Raw genomic sequence first — 13,020 nt, 5'->3', positions numbered from 1 at the left:
CTCATTCACAATCACCTGGCTAATAAACAACCCCAAAAGGGAAAGCATTAAAAGTAATCCTGATTTTTGGAAATGAGAGTAGATAATCACAATTATTTGTACTATAAAAAAAGACATTAGCACTTGAAATTAATGAGATCAGGAGAAATATATAAACCAATAAACAGTTCAAAGTTTGTGAGAAGATTTGTAGCTCGGGTGCTCGTTGTTGTGGTTCTGTTCGCCGAGCTGGGAATTTGTGTTGCAGACGTTTCGTCCCCTGTCTAGGTGACATCCTCAGTGCTTGGGAGCCTCCTGTGAAGCGCTTCTGTGATCTTTCCTCCGCCATTTGTAGTGGTTTGAATCTACCGCTTCCGGTTGTCAGTTCCAGCTGTCCGCTGCAGTGGTCGGTATATTGGGTCCAGGTCGATGTACACACATGAAGATGACAAGCAACATGAATTCGACCGGGACAACACTACTATTATAGGACAAGCCAAACAGAGAACAGCCAGGGAATTCCTAGAGACATGGCACTCATCCACAGATTCAATCAATAAGCACATCGACCTGGACCCAATATACCGACCACTGCAACAGACAGCTGGAACTGACAACCAGAAGCAGCAGATTCAAACCACTACAAATGGTGGCGGAAAGATCACAGAAGCGCTTCACAGGAGGATCCCAAGCACTGAGGATGTCACCTAGACAGGGGACGAAACGTCTGCAACACAAATTCCCAGCTCGGCGAACAGAACCACAACACCAATAAACAGTATACCTCTTAGTGACTACTAAATAGTAGCTTAGTTTGAAAGTTGATATTAGAGGAGGACAAAAATCAAACTTAGCATGAGCATTGTTAAATTGTATGTCAACAGTGACTGACCAGGTTCTCAAATAGAGTTGCAACTTAAGGAGCCTTCTCGAAAATGTACCATTGATAAATCATTACCTTTGCAAAAGGAAAGTTCAAGAAAAATGGTGTGTAGAGAATTGAGGTAGATCACTAAACATATAGTGTAACATATAGACACATTCACTAGTTAATGCAAGGACATTTCATAGAATCATAGAATCCCTATAGTGTGGAAGCATGCCATTCAGCCCATTTACTACACACCGATCCTACAAAGAACATCCCACCTCCCAACCCATAACTCTGCATTTCCCATGGCTAACCCACCTAGCCTGCACATCCTGGACACTATGGGCAATTTAGCATGGCCAATCCATCTAATCTGCACATCTTTGGACTGTGGGAAGAAACTGGAGCACCTGATGAACGGATCTGCATTATACCTTTTAAAAGGGAAAGAACATTACATAAACAATGATGAGTATGTTGAACTGTACAGGACACAAAGTTGTGAGATCACTATTCCCTTGTCATCTGTGTGCACTTCCTCCAACACCGCCGCACCCCACTTTGTGTTGCATCTTACTGACACAGACATTTCTAACAATTCATTGACACCCACACCTTCCAGCTCAGTGAGCAAACGTACATCCAGAACCTCAAACTAAGCTACAAATCTTCTCAAAACTCACTACCCACACCTTTGGCTGAAACTTATTCATTTTAGTAGGCTTAGAATTATACTTGCAACAGCTCATATGACATTTCCACTCCTGATGCTCAAAACAAATCAAAATTACAATATCTTCCCCACTGCCAGCATCCCAACAAATCTGCATAAAACAGTAGAGATTATTTACTTAGCAACACTGAGAATGGTAAACACACATGAAGCATGGAAGTACATCTAAGTCATAGATGATATTACAATAATGATAAACACGGACTATTATTCAACTGCTATCTCCTGATTTTCATATACAAGGTCCTTTGTGGACTAGTGATTTTTGGAGCGATCAAATACTAACCTAAAATGATGTTCAGATGACCACCTGACCATAGATTAAGGCAAATTCGGGAACCCATTCAGAATACACCTAATCAGCTGCACATAAATTACCATTTCATCCAGAAACTGAAACAGGCAATTAAGTCAAAGTGTATTCCTTTTAATTCACTTCAATGATAAGTTTGCATATTGAGAGATGAAAGGTTCCCTGCTGAGTATTCAACTAAGTCAGACAATGTAGATTGTACACTAAAACTTAGCAGTAAATAGATGTTAGTGTGTGTGATTGATGTACATTATTTGTAGATTTTTAAAAATCTGGTAAACAAGGTCTTTTGTAAATCAAAAGCAGAAATGGTGGGAATGTGCACATTTACCACAATAAGTAAACAGAAAGAATAGGCTGAAACTCTGGATATTAATACTTACGTAATGCAAGATTAATATTCAGTGCAAAAAACTTAAATTCCAGACACAGACAGGCCCAATGACCGTCACCAGCATCTCTGTATACGTCTCTGATGTCAAGTATTAAATTCCACCCCCCCCCCCCCCCCCCATTTCTAATCTATCATGTTCTTTGCATGGTATTTTCCACATACTATAACAAAAGTAGAACATAAGGTATGTGGGTGATTTGCCAAAAGGAACAGCGCATAGCAGCTGAAACTGTCATATTTCGCGACAGCAAGAAGTTAGTTTTTATGGCAGCATCACGTATTAACAAGTGAAACTGACTGAGATACTACAAAGTGACCAGTAATATACCAGAAGACTGTCAGATGGTAGCATTGCAAATTACATTTCATTATCTACTTGTTTCAGTCAAGACAAATTTTCCCTATTCATGGAGTTGGGGAGGGAGGTGGCTTGTATTAGAGCAACATTGTAATTGCAAAGACTCTAGACTGCCTAATGTTATTCTTTGCAAGAGATGTAATACTTGAAAGATCTAAGAGGATCTATATATTTTGGGGTGAAAAAAGGCAGCAGGGTGGAGATAAATAAAACTGAAAATATTAACTACCTATGACTTGCTTACCAGTGAATAAAGCAAGTTTTAGCATCTGTTGAAACTAGGAAGCAACTTGACAGAATAAAAACAACACACAAATCCTGAGAATCGGTGTTCCAAATCAAATAAAACAGTCAATAATCAACTCTGAAGTAAGACTAATGCATTGAGAAATGCAGTATTCTATTTGAGTGCAGTACTGTCAATAGATGGACCAGGTACTCCCACTATAAACAACACTTAAGAATATAAACAATTCTAGCTAAATACAAACTAAATGTTTTTGAGGTTCCGGCATTCCAGTTCGCAATATTCTGCAGCATGATCCAAAATTGCTTCAGTTATATCTGATATAGTCAACACCACATCTTTCACACGTGGTTAGTCATTGAGTCATTCACCTCAAATGCTATATGCTTACATTTGAACAGAATTAGTTCAAGTACCTAAAAAAGCAGCAAATTCCCTCCAAGGAACAAACAGAAAGGAAAACTCATTGATGTAAGCTTCTGTGGTTTTCATTGTTTTGTTAGTATTTTCTCCAGGTAAAAGAACAAGATAAACAGGACTGGTGCTAAAACAGGTCTCAAATGGTGCTGTTGATTTGCCAGTTCACAAATTTCCTGACCCATCATTCTGTGGTGGAACAGCTGTCCAATTTTGACAAATTTCTTTCAGGTAACCATCCATTCCAGGATTGTCCAGAACACCACCTTATTGACTATGTCAAAAACCTTTGCAAGGTCAAAGAAAATGAAGTAAAGGGGCATGGCTATTTGAAGCACTTTCCATGATTTGTCTCACTAGGTTCATCATCATGTCTACACTGCTACAGCTTGTGTGTAAGCTACAGTGACCCTCAGGAAGATTTGTTTCTGCCATAATCATTAGTCTGTTCAGGGTGATGCAAATCATATAAATACTGTGGCTACAAGAGCAAGGAATCCTGCAATGACTGACCAACGTCTGGACTGCTCACCATTGACAAAGCCGAAGTCAGGAATGGGATGGATACTCCCCACTTGCTTGGATGAGTTTACTTCCAACTCTCAACAGACTTGATTCTATCCATAACAATCCGCCTGACTGTCACCCTATTCACCACTTTCAACATTCATTCCCTTCATTCACTCCAGCAGTATACACCATCTAAAGAAATGAGAAATTCACCAAGGCTCCTTAGATAGCACTTTCAAACCCACGACCACTGCCATCTAGGAGAAGACTGGCAGCAGGTCACCACCACATGGAAGTTCCCCACCAAACCACTCGCTGTCCTGATTTTGACATTTATTGCTATTCCTTCACCATCGCTAGGTCAAAATCCTGGAACTTCACTGTGATCGCTCCTTTTCAGTGGGTTTGCCGACAGCGATTGTTCAAGAAAGCAGCTCACCATCTTCCCAAAGACAAGAAAGGGTGGGTAATAAATGCTGACCCAGCCAGCAATCTTTCCTGCTATGAGGGAAAGTGAGACATCTCTGTAATTGCATTATTTTTAACAGTAATCATGGGATTGCAAAAGATATTTGGAATCCTCGTTATTTCAAATACACAACAGGATATCATGGAAGACCTCTACTGTATTAAGGCATGTTGCTTTAAAACTTTCCACTAGGATGCCATCTTTCCCTGAAGCCTTGCTTCATCTTCTTAAAGGCTTTCTTGATCTCATTAACAGAAGGGAGAAAGTCAAGCTCACCAAGAACTAATTGCTGAAAGATCTGGTTGATGGTTGTGAGATTGATGGTAATATCTGTTTAGTAGGCGGAAACATTTTGCTCAGCTGTCTCGTATTTGATCTTTAAACTATTTCACTTTGCCCTTAGGTATGATGTAAAGACTCTTGAAAAGGGAGTGCACCTCTGATACTGTCTTGAAGATTAGAGTTACGTTGTAGCCATCAAATATCATAGAGTAGTACCCGTCCACATCATACCATACAAGTTCCAATACTCCACTGTATCTGATCCCATGCATTCAGAATGGGGCTACATATCCTTGTTTATTCTCATGAGTCTACACATTGACTGTCTTCTTTGAGCTTGACCAAGACCTTAAAGCAGCTCAAGATATCCTGACATGACTGGCATCACAAAATGTGCACACACACATAGAAGAAAGAAGAAAGGCTTGCAATACCAGCCTCCAATGGGTAATAAGCAGTGATTGAACTATAGAACTAGATGAAAGGAGGTTCTTGTTCTCAAACTAGGTTAAAAGCAAACTGCAAAAGTAAAATCATTTGAAATGAGGAGAACTAAACTGGAAATAACTGAAGATCTAATTTGTAGAATGCCTAGTTTACATTAAATGAGTTGTAAATAAGCTGTGGAAAACCAAAGTAACGCCAAGATGAACTCAAAAAGCCAACTTGTCCATGAGTGACGAATGAATGCTGAGAATTCTGCACACTAGGTAGCATATCACACAAAATGGGAAACAAAAAACTGCGAAGATTCTTTTCCATTTTGCGCTAAGCTCCATTCATAGACATGCATGATGAATTAATTGCTTTTATTTCTTGGATAAGGAGATTCTGGAAAAATATACATGATCCTTCAATATACAAAATGTTGAACATCATCTCTCTAAATTAACATGTATTAATCATAGCAGAAACATGTATGCCAGTACTTTCGCCTCCAAGATTCACACTTTGAAGAGGATACAATGGCCTCGGACACAGTGAAGAATAGATTAGGTGAAATGAAACCTCTACTCCAAGAGGCATGTTGAGGATAGATTACTCAATGTAAGGTTGAATTCTCTACATTTTAGAAGGTTAAGTATGGATTTTATAAGAGGTTTCAAGAGATAGATAGACAGAGAGATGAAACTATTTCTGTAAGCTGGGGTGCCCTGGACTGAAGACTAAGCCATAAAATTAGAGGCAGAATTTTCTGAAATAAAATTACAGAAAAATTAATTTAAACAAAGAGTGGTAGAAGTTCATAACTGTCTTCTGCAAATTGTCTGATAGCTTTGTTCCAAATGCAGAAATACAGAATTAGATCACAGATCAGCCATGATCTAACAGAATGGCCAAAAAGGCTCAAATAGCTAAATGACTTACTTCCAATGTTCCTTTGCTAACTACCCAAAAACTATTGTATGCCATGGAATATACAAGAGAGTGTTGCTCAATGTTGGGACTTATACTCTTCCAAAAATACATTAATGATCTAGACCTTGGTATACAGGACACAACTTCAAAATGTGCTGATATGAAGTGAAACTTCCAAACACGGAGGAGGATCATGGCAAACTTCAAAAAGACTTAGATGGCCTAAGTTGGTAGAGTGGACAGACAAAATGAGGTTCAACATGGGGAAAAACAAATTTCAGTGACAAAGACTGACTGGAGAAGATGGGACTGTTTTCTTTGGAGAAAAGACCAAAAGAAGATCTGATAGAGATTCAATATTATGAAGTGTTTTAATACAGTAAGTAAGGAGATGTTATTTCCACTTGCGAAAGGATAGAGTACAAGAAGGCACAGGTTTAAAATAGTCAAAAGCAGCATAGATAACACTTGAAAAAAACTTTTTCGCACAGCAAGTTATGATGATCTAGAATGTAGTACCTAACAAGTGTGGTAGAAGCAGATCCAACTGAAGCATTCAATAGGAAGTTAGTCTATTTAAAGAGAATAAAATGCCAGGTTCAATGAAGGCGGCAGGGGAATGGGTAACAACTTTATTGGGGAGCAAGTGCAAACATGATGGGTTGAATGATCTCCTCTTCTACTGTAACAATACCCATGATTTGGTGAACACATAGATTATAACCTCTGCCTCCATCTTACTCTAACAGTGTTGAACTCAAATGTTGAGTGCATTGATTTTCAACCTTTCAAGTGTTTGTTTAAGAATCAGGCTTCTCTTTTAAAATAAAATCAATTTGCAGGGTCATGGGCACCATTAACAACTGATTGCATTTCTCTTCGGGAATAGTTCCTTCACATGCTCAGACGCAGTCTTACAGCCTGTGGTGTCAATGACAACAATATCCCAGGCTGGCACCTGCAAGTATCTCAAGTCCAAGTTAACTTGGATAATCCTAATAAGTATCCCAAATGCAGGCACTGTTTTAGTTCAATGTTACAGAGTTGGCAATTAAATGATTAGAAATGCAAGTGCTTCAGCAGCTTTTAACAGTGCTTTACTGACAGCCACTCACTACTTCACTTGCTTCCCTACACCAGAATAATTACCCATCTAAATCACCTCAGAAAGCGGAGTCCAATAATTAACACTGTAAATAGCATTACCTTATAGAGGTTTACAAAATTATGAGGGGCATGGATAGGGTAAATAGGCAAAGTCTTTTCCCTGGGTTCGGGGAGTCCAGAACTAGAGAGCATAGGTTTAGGGTGAGGGGAAAGATATAAGAGAGACCTAAGGGGCAACTTTTTCACACAGAGGGTGGTACGTATATGGAATGAGTTGTCAGAGGGAGTGGAGGAGGCTGGTACAATTGCAACATTTAAGAGGCATTGGATGGGTATATGAATAGGAAGGGTTTGGAGGGATATGGGCCGGGTGCTGGCAGGTGGGACTAGATTGGGTTGGGATATCTGGTCGGCATGGACGGGTTGGACCGAAGAGTCTGTTTCCATCTGTACATCTCTATGACTCTAAGTATGCAATGTCTCCCAATCAAACTCCACGAGAAAGTGAACAATTAGAAGAATGGGTCTTATTTCTTCATATAGCAAAATCATTGGAAACTGTAAAAGATTTTTACATTTACATTTTGTCTCTTAACTCTTAGGTCTTTCTTTCCTTCTCAATTTCTCTTTCTCTACCTGAACTAGCATTGCAACTTTTCCTTCTCTGGTCATTCAAGCTTAGTTTAAATCCCACTGGTCAAAGAGACATGAGACCTATCTTGTGGTACAGTGATAATGTTCCCATTCTAGGATAAAAAATTTGAATGTGTGTCCAACCTGCCCCAGAGGTTGAATGAATGATTAAAGCAACTATACTACGGTATCACACCAGACCCTGTTGTTTCTGTATCACTAAAAACTTGCACTTGTAGCAACTTTATGACCATACATTTAAAGAGATGCGAGAGTAAGCTAGACAAGCAGAGTTCTTGCTCCAGTATATTTATTGATATCAATGTACTTGCTTCTTCATACATGCATGGAATTGTGCATTAACCATGGAACAAACTTAAGGTGGAGCAGATTAACAGCAGTATGAATCACCACAAAAATTATGAATAGTTCAAACTGCTTCCATGTTCACAGTCAACTGTAAATAAGAGGGTGTTGGTATAACACGTGGCTATAGTTTCAAGATTTACTTGGTGCAGAAATCACAAAGTCCCTTTTATACAGTAATATTTTATTCTGATTCTGGGAGACTAGTGTCTCTGAGCAAGTTCCTGGAATTTACACCATTAATACCAAGTCCCTTATTCCAGCACCAGAATCATACTCTCATATTTAAAAATCAGCCAATGTTTCACAAATCAGAATTGGAACAGTGTCACTGTACTGACATGAGAGAGTTTTTTGCCATTATATAGAAAAAGCTAAAATTATCAGCAAATATGGTTAGTCGTGGTCTTTCAAATGAGGAGATGAGTAAATTGGTTTCTATAGAAATCTGGCTAATTGAAAATATTCACTGTTAATATAAATTAACTGCATTTAATAGACACTCCCAAATGTAAGCTGCTCAACTATTTCTTTCTCTGACTGAGTATCCCGTCAAAGTCAACATTTGTTGCCCATTCCCAGCTGTCCTAAACAACAGTGGCTTAGTGGTTATTTTATGGGCGGTTCAGAAAGAACCACATCAGTAATATAGCGGCCTGACCAGAAACAGACATCAGTTTCCTTTCATTAAGAGGCGTTTGCTTTTAAATGACATGTACATAGCAACTGGTTTCTTTCGTGAAATAAATTAAAATCATATTTCAAAGTTATACTAAGTCACAGATACATAAATAAGTAAGGGTTGCACTAAATAAGGAAGCCTTTGGAATCGATAGGTGTTGACTGCAAATTTATGAAATTAAACCATTTTCAGTTTGCATCAATTTGTCTACAACTACTTTTATGATGGATCCTTCAAACTGCTCATATTTCTCAAAATCAACAAAAATTAATTCCAGATCAAGGATGTGCCAAGAGGATCTAGTCTGAATGTCCATGGCTCTCCTACTTAAGGACAGAAATATTGGTTTGCCTGGAGAGGTTATGAATGGTGCTATCAAGAATCCATTCAAATACTACTGTATAAGTGACTTTTAGTCCGTTAAGCTAAATGCTCTCATTTATACAATGAAAGTAACCAAATGTGCCAGAGGTAGGAAGAGGACAGGGATGGAAAAAGAATATGATCTTCAATTAGCAATTGCAGTATTTTCTGGAATTTTTATTCCTATGACACTATGGAGCAATCTATAAACAGTGTACTTAGGCAGTGGTTCAAGCCCCACCTGCTCAAGAGAAGTGTCATAACAGTAACTAGTTAGAAAAAGTGTTGTGTCCAGGTGATAAGAGGAGAAAGGGGAGACAGTTTATAGGGAAGTTGTTTACAGTTCTAATTTTAGATTGAATGATTTTTGTCAGAGTTGAGGAGGAAATGGTCTGTTTGAGGACAGGGAAGACTAGAAAGACATTGTAAGAAATGGAAGCCATAAAATCTATACTTAAGATGAAAATTATTTTGAAAAGGTTTAATTATATTGTATACCAGTGTGAAACTAGTCTCTCTAAATCATATTTTTGAGAAACATTGAGTAACTTATATGTAATTTTATTAAAATCAGGTATAGTGGTTGGGTAGTCAACTCAAACTATGGCAAGTTCTCAACTGAATTCAATAAATTTAGTAAGATTTATGGGCATTAGAAAATCATGAAAATAGATTAACTGCTGGTAGGAGCAACAGTCAACTGGTTTCACGCTGGGTGTGCTCTCAGGGGATGAGATGTTTCAGGGCATAGAGAAGTCAAAGAACAGTCTCTGGGGATAACCAAATAATTGTTTGTCAGTATCATGGGCAATATTCTTCCTTGAATCATCACACAAAATTAAATTAATTGGTTACTCATCTTATTCCTACCTCTGGTACCTTGATATCCACAAAATGACACTAGTCCTGCCTGTATGGGCAATGCATTGCAAAGCACTCCCTTATGAAGCATTTAAAGATGTTTAGATTAGATTGGATTACCTACAGTGTGGAAACAGGCCCTTCAGCCCAATAAGTCCCCACCGACCCTCCGAACAGCAACCCACCCAGACCCATTCCCCTACATTTATCCCTTCACTTAACACTACGGGCAATTTAGCATGGACAATTCACCTAACCTGCACATTTTTGGACTGTGGGAGGAAACCCACGCAGACATGGAGAGAATGTGCAAACTCCACACAGGCAGTTGCCTGAGGCGGGAATTGAACCCAGGTCTCTGGCGCTATGAGGCAGCAGTGCTAACCACTGTGCTAACCCCTTCTCATCCATAAACCTTTCACAATTGAGAAGCACAATTTAAGTATACGTTAGTTACTATGAATGAAGTATTCATGTTGAATATGGCTCACTTCCATATTACCAGGGATGCGTAAAATAGACATAATACATCTTTGCTTATTTTAATTGTTATTTCCTTATTTTTGCTGTAAGGAGTTATCATCAGAAAAGAATTCTCCTGCCTGACTTGCGAAACAAAGCACACTGAAAAGGCATGACTTATATAATATTGGGGAGATGATTGTTTGAAACTGTTTTTGACATTGAACAGAAGAGTTAGTAGGTCACTCAAAACTGTTGCCTCACAATTAGGAAAAAAGCCATTTCCCCTACAGCAAAATTGACTTGTTCCTATGAATAGATTACTGCTTGCTAAAAATAGTAAAATGCTTCCTGATAACCTCAACATATTTGTGCTGTTTAAGCCAGCTGTATCTGAAACAGGACAAGCACATTTTCTGTTTCACCCACAATATGCTTAATTTAATCTGTCAGTCTCAAGATGCTGCAATTACAATAAAATCTACAGGACTAAAACAGTGAACAATATGGCCCAAAGTTTGTGAATCCAGTAATTTGAAGGAACTCAATAAGAGACAATGCTGCAACATGTGGTGTTTTTAAGTTATTTTATGCATGCCTGGTAATATGGAAGTGAGCTGTATTCAACATGAATACTTCATTCATAGTAACTAATGTATACTTAAATTGTGCTTCTCAATTGTGATCCTCCAAACTGTGGAAGGTTTATGGACGTGCAGGTGCAAATGCAGGCGTGACTTGAGGTGCACTGGATACAACTTGTTGACCCAAATGAATTCGCAAAGCAGTTTGGCATCAAAGGGATGCAAACAAATATCTCCAGAGACAATGAAGAACCCAAATTCAGTGCCTTAGACTGCTTGACAAAGTAAAAGTTTTTAATTCATCGAAATCTGATTCACAGGCCCGGCATGCTTATGCTGTGCAACTCTACACTGGACATGCATACAGTGTGCCAAGGTTTCAGAGAAAACTGGAAAATTTAGTAGTTACAACATAAATACCCATTAAAATAATAGAAAATGGTGGAAATAGACAGAATCTGTGGAGACACAATCTAATGTCGGAGGTCAATTACCTCTCATTAGAATGGAAAGGCACATTATATCTGCACTGATCGCAGTGAAGACAAGCAAGCAGTAAACCTGGAATACAGAGTAATACAAAATATTGCAGGAGATTCCAGAAATCTGAATTAGAAACATAAATATTTGTAAGAATTCAGGATAGACAATATCTGTGGAGTGAGGCAGAGCTAATGTTTCAGTGTAATGACCTTTCAGAGTTCTGACAGAAGGTCATCAAAATGACTCTGTTCCTCTTCACAGATCCTGCATGAACTGCTGAGTTTTTACAGCATTTTTGAAATGAAGATGGAATCTTATAAAGCAAGCATGTAGGATCTCAAATACAATGCCTGAAAAAGTGTGGTGGAGGTAGAATAAATTCAGGCCATCAAAAAAAAGAGTTGGGTAATTATTTGAAGCAGAAAAATAATTGTAAGGCTACAGGAAAATACACAGAAGTGCGAGTGGGCAAGAGTCAGCAGAGACAGGTCAGGCTAAATTACATTCTTCTATGCTATAACCGTTCTAAGGAAATCTCTGTTTCATGGGTCTACGGGAGGAGGAAGCAACCTGTTGATGATACAGGCAGAGAAAAGTGTTCATGTAGCCCAACTCAGCTGCACTTTGCAAACATGCTTCTACTGTCTGACCAATCTGCCCAGTAAATGCTTTAATGTTCAGCATTGATAAACCTTTTGAAGTTCAACATGATAGTTCAATTCCTCTCTTCAAGCTTATCTAACAATGGTTATTTCAGCCTTGAAGTCATGCACATTATTTATTTGCCTTTAGTTGAAACTATGCTCTCAATCTAAATAACATACATTAGTAGATTCAGAAAAACAACCTACACAGGCAAGTCAGACGTTTGAATTCTATACCTGGTCTCACCCACGTAGTGGATGCAAAAGGCAACTGGCTTCAAAGTTTCAGAGTTCAGAAACTTTGATAAAAGCAGATAAAACAGTTCCTAATAGCTCAACAAGTGAACATAACTGGATAGTTGTATATTTGGGTACGAAATATAATCTGTGCAGCAGCTCCAAAGTCAATGCAGGCCAGTCTGTGTGTCAACACTGCTCCCAGCATTAACTCCAAATTTTGGAAGTCACTGCTGTGCATAGATTTCAAAGTTCAGTGCAGGAAAGAAATAAATCAGAAGGACACCGCAGTGTAGGTGTCTACCTAGCACAATATTCACGTGAAGAATTTTTAAAATTTGTTCATGAGATGTGGATATTATTGGTTTGACCAATTTTATTGCACATCGCTAAATGCCCAGATGGCAGTTAACACTCAACCATGGGTCTGGAGTCAAACGTAGACCAGACCAGGTAAGGATGGAAGATTTCCTTCCCTGTAAACTAGTTTCGCAGTCGTCTTCACATTCTGAACGCCGGATTCTTATTGAATTTAAATTCCACCACTTGCCATGACAGGATTTGAACGAACATCCCTAAAATATTACCTGGGTCTCTGGATTAACAATCTAGCAAAAATACTACAGGCCATCACCTCCCCAATGTCTATTATATGTAAAATGCAAA

At 38.6% G+C, this 13,020-nt stretch overlaps 1 protein-coding gene across 3 annotated transcripts in view; it reads right to left on the bottom strand.

The window, feature by feature from the left end:
• chd9 (chromodomain helicase DNA binding protein 9) overlaps positions 1–13,020 on the bottom strand; it is a 242,429-nt gene that overhangs the window by 182,346 nt on the left and 47,063 nt on the right. The window lies entirely within an intron of this gene.

Source organism: Chiloscyllium plagiosum, unplaced genomic scaffold (assembly GCF_037043375.1).
Source record: "Chiloscyllium plagiosum isolate Xiang-an unplaced genomic scaffold, Cpla_swu_hap1 HiC_scaffold_17, whole genome shotgun sequence".
NCBI classification, from domain to species: Eukaryota; Metazoa; Chordata; class Chondrichthyes; order Orectolobiformes; family Hemiscylliidae; genus Chiloscyllium; species Chiloscyllium plagiosum.
This window is presented reverse-complemented; position numbering and strand designations above follow the sequence as displayed.